At 34.3% G+C, this 14,780-nt stretch overlaps 1 protein-coding gene across 7 annotated transcripts in view; it reads right to left on the bottom strand.

Annotated features, from left to right (window-relative positions):
- The window catches only part of LOC118203029 (uncharacterized), a 137,574-nt gene that overhangs the window by 61,062 nt on the left and 61,732 nt on the right, over positions 1–14,780 (bottom strand). The window contains exon 1 of one of the 7 annotated variants that reach the window (XM_035375273.2): positions 5,821–6,014. The exons of 5 other annotated variants lie outside the window; for them this stretch is intronic. The gene's annotated coding sequence lies outside the window, so the exon portion shown is untranslated. Of the gene's footprint in view, positions 1–5,820; positions 6,015–14,780 lie in introns of those variants that run through there. One more of the 7 variants, XM_035375271.2, reaches the window with a different exon arrangement.

Genomic DNA, 14,780 nt, shown 5'->3' with positions numbered 1-14,780 from the left:
AGCACAGGACGTATCAACTGAGTAATCTATTGGTGGGTAAATTAAGCTTTAGTACTTTGCCTGTTGTAATTTAGCTTGTAGTTTTGATTCAATATGGCAAAGCACACGAGAGCAATCTGCCAAACTAGGAGGATGGCTTCCTTGGTGGACTTTCTAGAGGAAACTTGCCCACATTCATGTTGAACTCTAGAATTATTCGAGAGACTACGAAAAAGCTTACACTGTAAAACAAAACATATATAAAATAAAAACGCATTTTTAAAAATGCCACCTTAAATTGATGCCTGCATTTAGAATAAAACGTGGATCTTTATCGAGAAAAAATAAATTGAGAATTTGTTTTCCTCCTGAAGATGGACCTATGCCAGAATACCCACCCTCGAAATTGATAGTTTTATTCAAAATCCACACCAGTTTAAGTGTTGCGTATTCGCCCGATTTCAATCAATACGCATAGTTTTATATGTGTATATTATCTATTCTATATATCTTTTATACCTAAGTCTTATTTTAGTGCTTTTCAAAGTAATGGCGTGAACTGAATACTGTAAGTAAGATTTCAGAGAATGGCTTAGAATTTTTACATGCAATATATTCTTTTTCTCTGACGTAAGAAATTAATTGGACATATCAGAATGGTTTTATGCGTAATTTATTAAAATTAATTTAAAATAGGAAATCTTTTCCGAAGCCAGACTTCTCAGGACAAATAATTCTCTCGTAATTTGCCACCTATTTAACTATATATCATTTATACATCCTTAAGAGACTACCAACTATTTTATTATTCCTACAGCTTTTCTATTATTGTTTAAATCCACAAAATATTTACAATTAGAAAATAAACCGAATATAGCGTTTTGTTAACCAAAACTATAATTAAAAGAATTTCAAAATTTAGACTAAAGGGAGAAAAGAGTTTCTTTAAGATACCTAATGTTAAAGGACTTTTATCAGCGTGTTAGTTAAAAAAAAGGAGAGTAAGGACTACACCGCAGTTCAATCAGAAACTTAAAATAGTCTGCTGTAATTTCGAATATCCTTAACATTTCAGTATAAAGTTGGCAAGTGTTTAGCACTAAAAATAGACTGTCCTTATTGTATATATTATCAAGCTAGCATTTTACTTTGAAAATATCAGTAACGCAGATTAACTGTTTTTATTAAAAGAAAGGCCTTTTCTTTCTTCCTATCTTAATTTTATAGAAAACATACCTGAAAATAATTCGACTGAGTAACTGAGAATATATGGTAGTAAAATAGTCTATAAAATCTTGTCTCCATTAAAGAGCACCAAAGTTATAACGCTAGTAGTGTTCAGCTAGAAGATCAAGAAATTCTATAAACCGAATTACCTAATAAACTGAACTTCAAATGACAATGCCAAGCATAATTCAAACAAAAAAAAAAAAAAAAAAAAAAAATACAAACAACAATTGTTAAAAAGAAGTTTTCAGTTGAATCCTTAACCGCCAAATTTTTAAAATCATATTTTGTCATAAAAGTAGGTTTCTTTTACGTTATAAAGATATGAGTGGGATATTTTATCCCCCAAACCAATTATTATTAAGCATTATGTATTTCATTTAAAGATTCTTGTTTGGAGAACACGGCAATTACGAACTATTCTTTATGCTCATCGCGTTCCTTTTCTAAATATATACGGTCCACCAGCGGCCGAGCGGTAAAATCGCTGAACACTGGTAGTTCGGTCCGAGGTTCGAATCCCGCGAACGGGCTGGCTGCATGGGCGTTTTCGTGGTAACGTATATACGAGCCAGTTTCCCCTAGGAAGCCCTCCACGAAGGCATCCCTCCCCTTAGGCAGATATAGCCCTCGAGGCTTTGCCATAATTACACAAACCAATTCTAATTATATACGCTGCATTTACCGTACTAAATTCCTAATATTTATTTTGAACACGGTACGTTTTAATTGCTTCCCTTTATAAAATATATGACATCATAAATGTACAACATGAATTGTCAGGGATAAACAGCACACTGAAAACTATCAAAGTGAAATTAAAATGAAGTAAAGATTTCGTACTGCTATACATTATCTGCAAACAAACCTGACCTCACCGGAGGTGTGCACAGAAAATCCCAAGTGTGGTATCATGGCAGGCAACGGGTTAAATTTTTTTTGGGGGGAGGGGGCAGGGTACTCTTTCGCATTTTACTGATGATGATAAACTACAAAAAGTATAATATTTTAAAAAGAACATTTTAAAAATATTGTTTCACAAATATAAAACTGCATATTTAATTTTTCATTAAATGAAGAGTTATATCTAACATTAAACCAATAAATATACGCTTTCAGATTAAAGCTTGGTACATTCTCTTAGGATGCAGTTAAATTTTGGATCACTTTCATTTAAACTTCTTTCCATTTCTTTACAACAAAATCTTTACCATTCCTTAGCAGTATTTGTACTTTTTCAAATTAATATTCCCCATGTATTCATTATTCGGTTTTCAAAACCTAATGCTAACTTCTGGAAAGCAGAATTTCAGTATGACTCGAGATTCAATCATACTGAAATTCTACTTTCTAGAAGTCTTTCATAGGTATCATAGCATACATACAGTTGCTCTGACTGATAAAATTTATATTTGCAAGCAATATTTTCTGCTACTGACAACAAATACTGCTCTAAAAGTGCTTGATAATATCACGTATTTAGCCGACAAATAATTATTGAAATCTAAATATTTCAGACATCGCGACCCCAAAGTTTCCACCCCCGACGATCACTGAACCCTTTTCTTGCTGTCTGGGTGAAAGAAAAAAGTATGTAGAATAAAATGCTTTTTTTTTTTCTTTCACCCAAGTCGCGCCAGTAATATTTCCAAACGTCTGGATCATCTAAATTGAATTTTTTTCCCTAACCCAAATGATCTGTTTCCGGGAATCAGTCCATCTAATCACTTTTAGCTCATTTCAAGAGTTCAGCTTTATGGTGAAGTGGCAATAAAAGACGCTAGTTTTTCTTTTTCTTTTGGTATGGAAAATGAGAGCAGAAAGGTACATATCTGCCAAATGCTGAGTTAGGAAATGTCTTTCGCATGGAAAATCACGCAATGAGAAATTGCCTTGATAAGCTGCTCGCACAATGAATCATTTCATACGTACTAATACTGACAGCCGATCCAGTATTACTCTCTTTTTTTTTTTTTTTTTTTTTTTAAAAAAAGAAGAGTAATACCAGAATATTACTGTTATCAGCACTTGAATGGTTTAATATCTTAAACACCTTTTATAATAAAAATCATTAATTTTTTTCCTCTGCCATATTCACTGTGTGTTTTCCCAACACTGCAATGGTAACGATCTGAAGTAAAAAAGTTTTAGTGAAAGGGAAAATAAATCGGTTTTCTCTATCTTGACTCAGAAAAATGGGAGAAAATATGAACACCAAGATTGAAATACTTCCTATTTTCAGTTTTCATATTTAATGATAAACGGATTTTGCATTCTTTATTTAAGAATCAATTTAATTCAAACTTTTAAACACGGTTTTGTCAAGTTAAATGTGAAGGATACAGGCGAAATTTTGTAAGGCATATTATTTCATTAAAGGAGAAAAAAAAAATTCTGATATTTATTTCACATGATTGGTTAAATTTCTGCCATTAATATCCATCAAAATTTCTCCCTGAACTTGTAAAGGAGCATATTATGATTTATAAAATGACAGCATATATTCCTTTCCTAAGGACTTTAATGAATTAAAAGTGGGAAAAGCATCTACACGAAATACGATTCTTAAGGATACGAGGCATTAAGCCTCTTTTAACTCATCACATTTTATGCTACTTGCTCTGTTTTCTGCGATATTTTCGTCTAATAAGCAGAAAAATATGAATACCATATTCTAAAACACATTAATCATTCAAAACATGTAATAAAGTGCTACTGACAGAAAAATGTACATAGAATATATATCAGTACAATAACTAACGCAATTATTTCCAAACTTGTTCGAATGAAGACACACGGCGCGTAACTTGAAGACCCGTGTTGTCATGACCTAATGACATTGATTATGCATTACAATTTTATTATTACTATTATAATTTATTATTATGAATTTTATATTAATATTTACCCAATTAATGTGAAGCCTGAACTTTGCGTGTTCCACAGACTTTATGAAAACTTGCTTTATAGTTGACGGATTAACATGCAAATCATGGTCAAGACCTTTGAGGTCCGTTTCCTTGGCTAGATGACTTCCTTTACATAACAAAAAATGCTAATTCTGAAGTCAGGTTAGGTTAGTTCAATATGGCAAAGCACATGGGTATCTGTAGGAAAAGAAGGATGCCTTCATGGAGGATGGTTTGAAGGGAACTGCCTAGTATTCATATTACATATGAGAGAATTACCAAAATTCACTGTGCAGAAAACCCGTTTGCTTGGAGTCGAACTAACCAGCAACTGAGATCTAAAGTGACTTAAGTAAAGGCTTTAAAAATCACAGCCAGAGCCATTCGGTCTTCTTGGACAATCTCTCATGATTTCATTCAGATGGCCTTGTCTAATGTAAGCAAAAAAATATTTGGATATATATGTATATTTTTTCTTTGGTTACGAAAGTAAGGATGCGAAAAATAAAACAAAAGTACGATAGTTTCTAAAGAAGGAAAATAGCATTAGTAATTGTACCCTTCGTGTTAAAAAACATCTTTCCCATCTCAAGACAAAGAGAAAATTATAAAATAAATAAATTTCTCAATGCTTAATATGCAATAGATTTTTGTACTCTCAATGTACAATGAAATTATTGTTTTAAAAACTGTAAACTTTAATTTATAAAAATATAAATTAAAGTTTATCTGGAGGGGGGAGAGGTTGTAATATCTTGTTATTTAATAAATAAGTTGTTGTAAGTACTTGTTATTTAATAAATAAGTTGTTATCTTGTTATTTAATAAACAAGTTGGCAATAAATATTGCCTGTATCAAGTTGGCAATAAATATTGCCAACTTGATACAGGCTGTTTAGTGATAAAAGGAGTTAACAGGTTTCATGGTAAATACACAATTGAGTAGTTTATAAAATTCACGTTTAAATTTGAAAACTGTGTGACATACTTCATGAGAATTTGATGCGCGCTGGTAAGAAAACATCATGAAAAATTACGTTTATCTAGTACTAAACTTAAAAAGCTGACGAAGCTGAATATTTTAGAAAGTGGTTTAAATTTAAGAGTATGTATATTATAAGGAGCGCGTCTTGTTTTGTTACTATTAAGCTGAAAATCAAATTGCCTAAATAAATTTGAGAGGTTTAATTCCTAAAATAATTTGTATTAAAGGAATTATTGTTAACACTGTAGATAATATTAGTAATTTCCACTACCAACAGCTCCTTTTGTTTAAGTCAGTCGAACCATAATTTTGATATTTAAAATTACGCAAAGATCACAGAATGGAAATCTGAGACTCATAGTGCATATAAAAACTAGAGTTCAAGATTGAAAAATTATCTTATTTACAGTATTATTACAGTATTTCAATTCTCTCGCTCTCTTTTTTGGATGACATCAATAAAATTTCACTAAATATCCAATAAGTAAGGCAGCACCGTGTTAGAAGAAAGTAAATAATACATACAACCACAGAATTTTAACAAATTATTATGAAAACACACCTATGCTAAAGTTAATTAAAAGCAAAATATGCTAGATAGTTTATTAATGTTATTTAAACTCTAGATATATTAGATAAAATTTACTTATGTTCAGTGAACTTAAAATACACTTAATAAAGTTTACTAGTGCAAATTGAACATAAAATATATCAGTATACCTTATATCCTCGAGTATTGCTCGATATATCGCACTTTCCACACTAGTCGAAAAACCTGTTACTTTTTGCTAACACCATAACTCTTGCGAACACATTTTGCATAAACTACCAAGGTAACAACCACTAAAATTATTTTTCTAAACTGTACTTGGTTAGTATAGATTATAGACCCGTCTAAATGAGCCAATATTGAATACTTAGTCGCAAAAGTGTTATTATTCAAAAACAAAATCTGCAAACCACAATCGACGTTAACACTTGCAAGTCATTCTTGAACTGAATCACATCAAACGACAAAATGAAAATTCGGAATAAGAATTGTGTCAGATGGCAGATGTTTATATTTTCTCGTACTTTGATGCAGGATGTTAGTAACTTGTAAGGAAGATGAATGGCTTCATTTTTAGAGTTTGATTCGCATATTCTGATTTTTTATACATAAATGTTATTCTGGCGGAGTGATTGTGCACTTGGAGAAAGCTGCCCAAATATTAAACGTTATTCATGCAGTAAGAATAAATATAATTTTATTTGAGAGAAGCAGTTTTCTGATCTAGAAATTTGCTCGTATTTTGAGTTATATCGCATGTAAATAAAAGGTAACGAAATATGCATAAATGGTAGGTTTTTTTTTTAAATTCTTTTTTATTTATAAACTTAAGTTCACTGAGTATAAACACCGAATTTCGCTTTTTCTGATGTTAACTAGGAATTAAAAACTAAACTTCTTTGAAAATTGGTCCACAAATAGCTGAGTGATTAATACCGCAAAACAGTAATAGTTCATTCTGTGACCTATTTTCTGAGATTCTACTAATATATAAAACAAATGCAGGCTAATTTCTTATAGAGAATCTTCCACCAAGGGATCCATCCCATGTGTTGTTGGCTCTCATTCGCCATAATTAAATAATCCAATCCATCATTGAAAAGTTTATATTCTCAAGAATAGCTAAATACTTTATTCTTAGTTTCCTGAACTTAAATTCCCGAAATTAATATCAAGTTTCACTTATTTTAGAAAAGTTAAATCTTTTAATAAAGCCACAGTCTTCAATTAAGATGGAGCAACACTTAATACAAAATCCTATTTTCTTGAATAATCCTAAGCGTATAACGTGATTAGTTTGTAATAACCGAAAACATTAAATTAAATTACATATTATATATATATATGAACATCCTTATTTATTCCTTAAAAGTAAAAATCCATAAAATGCTAGAAAATACATACATTTATGCAGATTCTTCATTATTTAATTTCTTAAAATACAGGGTGATAATATTTGATGGCGACAATTTGAAAAGCGAATCGATATTTGTAGTGAACCAAACGCAAAATGCCAAAACGAAATTAATAGTCCTTCAGGGCAAATTGCCCCTTTGGACTAATAATAAAAATAATTAAAATAAAGTTTGCAAATTAATTGAATTTCACTTTCACTGCTCGAGTTAAAATTAGGTAATCAATCAGCATCTTATGTTTTAATATAAGCCACTGTATAATTTTCTTTATAAGGACATAATGAATATTTCATTCAGGCAGTACATGGCCTAATAAAAGATCTCAACACTACGCACAGGCATGTAATGCATTAAAGGAAAACCGTTCGCAGTTTAATGTTAAGTTGAAGATTATGGCAAAAACACTTAAGGCATAACTGCTTTAGAGAGATATATTTTAGAGGCAAATTGTTAGTATTCACATTACCTATGGGACCAAAACTGAAAACTCCCTGCATTCCTGGGGGTTTATCCCCGGGTCAAACTACTAGTACTCTGCGATTTTACCGCTCAGCCGCTGGTGAGCAAAAGTGGTCATATCTCCTCGACAACCGCGGGCGTGTGACTACTCCAAAGGGATCGGAGGAGTAAAATTTTCAAAAAAGAATGGAATTCACTGTACACTCTTCCTCCAAAGGAATACTGGAGTTATACATTGGAGTTGTTTACATTTAAACATAATAGGATACTGACATAAAATTAGGGAAAATTACATAACACAAACTGATGAATATATTCATTACAATAGTGTATTAAGAAAATACAATAGAATTGATAGTTCAGTGATCGTTGCACTGGAATTTTTATATTTTCATGCAAGTAGGGACGGTTATACATATGGAGTTTGATTTTGCTAATATATTGCAAAGTCAGCTTTTTGTTATATGAGGATATTTATTATAGGTAAGACTTCACTGAGCTCAGATCTTTCAGTTCAGAGTTCGTAAACAAAATTCATGAGCTCAGATTAGTACGATTGGTGTTTCGACGAATTATGGAGATTATTTATGTCGCTCACGATCAGTTATCAGAGTCTTGCATGGTCATTGCTCTTTCTGCTTTTTAGTTTTGGATCTTAACGTGTGACTTGGTAAAGGTCCTGTTCTAGAGCATTGAGCTTTTGACGTACTTTTATGATTTTTGGATATAGGTGCCAATATATAGATATCAAGAGCCTTTTGAAGTTAAGATGGGTTTTCGAATGGGCAGATTATCTGTAATAGTAGAAGAATAGGTAACTCACAGACGCAATTGCCGCTATTAGAGAGGTTCCTTTTAAGAAAATAATCTGTATATGGGCCACGACCGGTGAGGTAATAAGTTGGGAAGGACTTGGAACTTTTGAATTCTGTGCCGATTTTTGGGAAAAACTGGGGAGGGCGCCGGCGTGTTATGGTGCTGTTTTACTCTTCTTGTCACTCGTGGCTTATGTGTTTAGGATTTGTCGTAGTTACGATTTTGGAAGCTTGATGTTGAGGAACTTGCTTTCTCAGGAAATAACTGCTTCTTTTGCAAGATTGTCGGCAGTGTCGGTGCCCAACGTTGCTGCTATTCCCTTTGATACAAGTAATGGTTATTTCAGCAATGAAGATCTTTAGGGATTTGATTATTAACTTCATTGGCCAGCGGAGAATGTTTGTCTGGATTTCGGATGGAGAGTATGGATGCTTAGCTGTCCGAGTTCACAGATATTTTGGAGAAGTTGTTTATTGACGCAATGTTAATAAGCAGCTTCTATGGCTAATATTACCGCTTGATATATACGACTGAAGTTGTTTAAGTACTCTTTTACATTGTGTTTCAGAATCTAAATGCTTTTGGATTGAAAAGAATGCTGCACAGCTAACTTTTGATTCCTCCGTCAGTGTAGGCTTCAATTCCTTTGTTTCTTGGGGTGATGTGCTTTTGGATTTTTATTTTGGTATGGATGAGGGCGTTGATTGCCTGAAGAATAGAGATAATCCTTGAAGCTTGTGCTTTTTTCTGAGTTGAAGAATTGAAGAGCAGGTTAGCTTAGGCATAAGGTGCAAAGGCCGTCTATTATTTACTCTGAGTACGTAGGTAAAGGCTCCTTATACAATCTGTCCAGATTAACGTAGCCTTCTTGGGGCCCACGTAGCCTTCTTGGGGTGTCGTTCTGGTGCCGAGATGCTACTGTTATTTGGTGCAACTGACATCACAAGCTCTGCCGCCGCTGGCGGTGTCCTCAGTTGTATCATTTTATGTTCGGACTTGGGCAGGTGTGACATTTATACCTTTGCCTGAGTTATACATTAAACTTTGGATACACGCAATAGATATAACATGAATACATTACACTGTTGCTTAAGTAATATATTAGCCGGCTTGTGCTGGTGGAGCATTTAAGTGCGTACGCAATGACCGCGTGTTTATCACATCTACCCATTCTTTGCTTAGAGATACATATGCTTAGCCCCTTGCACTATTTGTGAGTGTATAACGTCCTGCTTCATGTTGTTCGCGATGCTTATTGCTTTCCTGTGGAGTTACACGTGCAAATATTGTATCTGTACTTATTAAATAAATGCTTTGTTTCATTGTTGCTGAAGCACATTTTTTGGCGGCTAATTTACGATGCATAGCTCGACTTCTGGCTGCTAGAAAGTAAATAAGCTTCGTAATTTTGTTCTTTAAGTGCTTATTTTTGACTGCATATCTTAGGAATGGGAATAAATCCCCTTGTGAATGTGGCTTCTTTAAATGAAGCGTGTTAACGGGCAGGGAAAAATAATGTTCGGGGGGACCTCTTCCCCTTTCTCTGTTGAAGAGAGATTCCTTGTATAGAAGTACATGGAAAAGGGCAGTGCCCCGTGATAAACCACGTGATTTGTCTAGAAACACTAATCGGAGAAGAATTAAACTCTAGAGAAGAGAATGTATTCTCCCTGTATTGGCAGTGTCCCACCATTATTGCCAAGATTCTTTAATTCCATTTTGCAGTTTTAGTTTCAGGTGTGAAGATAGTCAGGGATGCTTGATTTCATGGCACGTATTCTCTGGGCTACCTTGTTGGCTAAATAAGTCAGCCTCTTCGTTTCCTTTGTGGCCAACATGGGTTTTAACCCAAGTTTTGAAGAAATGTTGGCCTTGGGTAATGGAGGACTTGCTGAGGATTTCTTGAGCTAGTGGTGATTTATTACTTGTGTTCGCAATTGCATACACTGCAGAGGGAAATTATGTATAGATATATGTCCTTGGGAAATGCTTATATACATTCATTAATTGCCTATAGGATCTCGAACATTTTCGATTAAATACGCTTTTCTGTATATCGAATTGAAGATTGAAGTCCTTCGTGTCATGATCATTGAGACATATTTTTATGGCCCACCCTTTTCCGTTGGTTATATAGGAGCCATCTGTGTAAGTCTTCGGAAAGAACGTTTAGCCAATACAGTGTAGCACATGAGGTTGTTCTATAAGCTGGGGTATAATTGAAAAGGAAGAGCCTTTGGGTGGATTGGAGTATCTTTTGTTTTCACACCTTCATCAGGGATGTCCATATCGCTGCACCCTGAAGTGCTTTCTTTTGACAGTGTTATAAACCAGTTTTGTATCTGGGGTTCTACACCCTATCCGATGCCCTGCATTCTTTTCAGATTTTTAGCTATGCTGGAGGTTTCTTCTTAGTTTGCTGCAGGTGCTCAATGAAGTTACTTTATTAATTTAGAAGTCAAACAACAAAAATAAGCGTAAAACTTGCAAATTTTCACAGGATTAGTTTGGATGGTTTTACCGAGACATCAGCCTCAGCTAGCAAAGTGCAAGTGATTAATTTATCTATTATAATTCCCAGATATCTTAGGGATTTTACTATTTTGATTTTGTTGTTGCCAATGTGGAATTTTAGTAGTCTGGTTATTTTTTGAGAGGGCTTTTGAAGTAAGATAGCTTGTGATTTTTCCTGAGATACTGTTAAATTTTATGCTTGCAAATTTCGTTGAATTTTTCCACTGTTAACGGAGACTTCCAATACTTCTGTAGAGAGACCACTGATTACAAAGTCTGTATCACCAGAAAATGCAATATACTTTGCGTGATCTAGCCATTGATGTTGTACTATTTTATTGAATTCGAGAAATCAACTCTTAGGTAAGAACCTTGTGGACAACCTCTTTCTTGATTTCTTTCGATGGCTATTGTTTTGGGCTATTAAAGCGCTCTTTCTTTTGGAAAAGTAGCTCTGGAATATTTTCAGTATGTTTTTCGAGCATTTGGTTACTTTACGAATTGAATAGTAAATAACCTCATTGATTGCTTGAAGATGTAGCAGCATATTGCCTGCCAAGACATTTAGAACTGCGCTGAAGGGGGTTCGAAACCCGCGTGTGATATTTAGTATGAATTGTCGCTGTATGGATACTAGCAAGCTCTTTTTTTCTTTCCATCATTGATAGGGCTCATATCGCAGTTCCATATGTGACGATCTTTGCGATTACAGTTTTATATAGAATCTTGGTGATGTGGAGGTTCAGTGACCCAGTTAAGTCCTTATCTCTTGAGAAGATTTTGTCCTATTTGCTGGGTACGAATTTTTAAATCCTGGAAATGTTCTGTGAAGTGTTATTTTTGGTCCAGCTGTAATCCAAGATATTTTAATGATCTGACGTTTTCAGTTTTACTTGTTTCTATTTTTATTGAGAATAATCTTTCCTGTTATAGCAAAACATGCACCAAATAATTTTCTCTAGAAAAATATATGACCAAACTTGATATTTCTAGTGAAAAATCGTTATTCTGCCATTAGCTCATTTCAGCTGTGGAATAATGTTTTTAAATATAAGAAATAAATCTGTTAGGTTAATTGTTTTAATAAATAAAAAGCAAAATAGAATGATACGCCTTAACAATTTTTATTGAAATTAATGAATTTTTATAAAAAATAAATCAAAGAATCAGCATTTTTATAAAAAATAAAAACTAATTTTAACTGCCAATAAGTTTTAACTACTACCAACAGATAACGTTGGCTCATATATCGTTTTGTAGAAAACTGTTTGACGTATGCTGTTTTATAAACGTAAAAGATCCAGAAAGTTCTTCACGAAGTCTGTCCCTTTAGATAAACAGCCTTCGCATGCTTTGTCACTATAAGTTAAATAAATAGCAATCAAACGTTTTCAAATATTAAGGTGTTAAAATCTTCGGTATGATTGGACTGAGTAAATATGCTTCATTCTGACTAAGAACATCCCAGGGGATAATTTTCAGTTTGAAAGCTATGAAGCAGTGGAGAAGAAAATAAACGTCCTGTAGAGGCTGCAATGATCAAGTCTATTATTGCTCATAGTATTTTAATAAGATTATTATAATATCTCTAACTGAATCACTGGATATTATTTGAATATGGCAAGCCCCAGAACGGCTACCTGCCCATAGGAAGAGATGACCTTGTAGAGAATTTTCTAAACGGTTCATATTCGTATTCACGTTGCACATGGGGAAACTACGAAAAACCAATCTGGAGCCAGCAGGGCCGACGCCATAACTTTTACAACCGGTACGGTCGCACGCGAGCATAATTTTTAGAATTTAATGAGGAACCGGGCAGTAGAATTTTTGAATCGGAGAATTTGCATCGGGCGGCAAAAATCCAAGCGCCGGCCTTTGCAGCCAGCCCGTTCGCCTGTGTTCGGGGAAACCCCCTTTGAATTACTAGTATACAGTGCTCTTAATCGGGCGGATTAGAAAACGTATGGTTGGTCCAACTGTAATCCAAGATATTTTAATGATCTGACGTTTTCATTACGGCAAGGTACACAAGAGTTATCTTCTTCGGAGGGATACCTTCGTAATGGATACTTTAAGAGAAACTGGTGGATATATTCTGATTACACGTGGGGAAAACTATGAAAATCCATTGCAGGCTTATTAAACACGAATCTCATATCAACACATATTTTAGAATTCGTGTTTTCACATAAATTATATCTACAGAGGTAAGCACATATTCTGTGGATCTAGGGCCGATTTTATCTTTGGCGAGCCTTGGCCAAGGGGTGTTCAGATACGTTTTGGTTTGTTTTATTATAGCAAAGGACGCAAGGTATATCTGCCTAAGGTATGGCGCCTTCATGGAGGACCTCAAAAGGGAAACTGGCACATACCCACGTTACACACAGGGAAGACGCCTATGCAGCCAGCCCGTCCACCTGGATTTGAACCCGCGTCTAACTACCAGTGTTCAGTGACTTCACCGCTCAACTGAAGGTGAACAGGGACACTTCTTATCATAAACAAAGAAACAGATAATTAAATACTTTTGATTTTTTGAATGCTGCTCAGTTTTATATTAAATAAGTATTACTTGATATTGCAATAGAGTGCAAACTTTCATGGCAATCACCTCGGAAGAAGACAATTTCTGGAAGTAACCAATATTTCTAGAAGCATAATTAAATAATGGGATTGAACATCATCATTATTCATGTTCTGTAAGGCTATCACTTTTGCAGGAGACCAAAGCCGTTTGGAACCACGAGTCACCTTAGACCATGTGTCATTGCATATACTATAATTTAAAGAAGGCTCCTTTTTTATTCGCTTATGCAATCAAATACTATTACTCCGGCTTTGGTGTAACGTTCAGAACTGTTTGAAAAACGTGTGTGTATGACGTGATGAGAGCGAAATGATTTTAAATTAGTACTCGTGACATTTATTCACTCAAACTCTCGCTACGGTTGGCGTTTACGTTAAAGGCTTTTTTATGTCGAATATGGAAGCTTCAACCAAACGTTTCAGTTGAGCATACGTTACCACTAATCGCTACGACAGCGCACGCGTGTAGGAGAATGCATTAGAGAAAGTATGTTTTTTTTTGAAAGCGACCTTATTCACGACATTCTTGTATTTACATTATATGTGAAGAAACATTGAATCCAAGCTGTCAGCTCATTAGGATTCACCGTTTAAGCAGATAGATAAGGCACAGTTATATTACTCTGCTTATCAGTTTTGAGGCCTTCGGGGAGCTGTTCCTTTTCCGTGTAAAATATTCCGAGAGTATTTGCCCTGCAAGCAAAATTCTGAGATAGGAAGTATTGCTGGATTAAAACTAGGAAGTTAAAATTTCCTTTACATTTCTTTTTCAGATGACCAACAGAAAAAATGTGCAAGATTAAAAAAAAGTTAGTTTTAGAAGGTAAAAATGAATGGAATAATACTTGATTTATGTTTTCGTGTAAAAGACTTTCTCTAGAAAATTTTTTAATTTTTTTTAATTGATTTAGATTTTGAGAAAACTTTATGAAAAGTTTTATAGATTGACCTTACCCAAAGCTAACAGAATGCATCTGAAACAAAATTCTGGTAAATGTTTCAGCCCATAAACGCTCTGGTTAGTGAAAGGATAGACCACCAGCGGCCGATCGGTAAAGTCGCTGAACACTGGTAGTTCGGTCCGAGGTTCCAATTCCGCGAACGAGCTGGCTGCATGGGTGTTTTCGTGGTTTTCCCCATGTGTAACGTGTATACGAGCCAGTTTACCTTAGAAAGTCCTCCACGAAGGCATCCCTTCCCTTAGGCAGATAGCCCTAGTGTGCTTTGCCATAATTAAATACACCAACACACCTACACCTAGTGAAAGGATGGGATTTGGAACTATATATTCATGATATCAAATTTTAAATTGTAAAAGTACAAAGCGCCGAGAT

Source organism: Stegodyphus dumicola, chromosome X2, assembly GCF_044657685.1.
Source record: "Stegodyphus dumicola isolate Sdum_Otavi_A_Nest chromosome X2, ASM4465768v1".
In the NCBI taxonomy this organism is placed as follows: Eukaryota; Metazoa; Arthropoda; class Arachnida; order Araneae; family Eresidae; genus Stegodyphus; species Stegodyphus dumicola.
Note: the sequence above shows the minus strand (reverse complement) of the source record. Positions and strands in the feature narration are given on the sequence as shown.